Source organism: Dermacentor silvarum, chromosome 3 (assembly GCF_013339745.2).
Source record: "Dermacentor silvarum isolate Dsil-2018 chromosome 3, BIME_Dsil_1.4, whole genome shotgun sequence".
Lineage (NCBI taxonomy): Eukaryota > Metazoa > Arthropoda > Arachnida > Ixodida > Ixodidae > Dermacentor > Dermacentor silvarum.
Window position 1 is genome coordinate 61,726,009 of NC_051156.1, and position 558 is coordinate 61,726,566.

Sequence of the window (558 nt, forward strand, 5' to 3'; positions counted from 1 at the left end):
TTCTGCTTGACTCGGTGGCTATATTAGCACACACATATATAATCAGAAATATACATAATGCAGAAGACAAAGATAATGTTCAGTAGCCTGGCAAGGGAACAAGAATTCAGGATCACCAGTCAGCCTCTAGAGACTGTAAAGCCCGACCCTCATGGAGCGAACTTCCCCGCGATGTTCGCGCGTCAAAAAGTGTAGCGAAACGCGACGCCGTGTTTTCGCCTCACCGCCCCTCATGCGACGATCCAGCGGCGAACGCCGCCGAGCCGCTATCATGTGGCCAGCCGTGAAGCAGGATTTACTGTTTTTTAAATGCAACCCACAGTAAGATTTAGCATGTTGCGACACTTAATAACGTCATAACTTAGTATTATAATTTTTTTGAGTTATTCTTCTACAACATACTGGTTCCATTACGCTTTGAATTTCGCATACCTAGGGCAACCAAGTAATTCTATGTGTGTGTGCGTCAGGAAAGTGCCAGAGGCAGCACAATGGAAGCCAGGAGCGCGTTGTTTTTTCTTCCCATGTCCGCCGATCCGCAGCGAAACAGACAAGCAT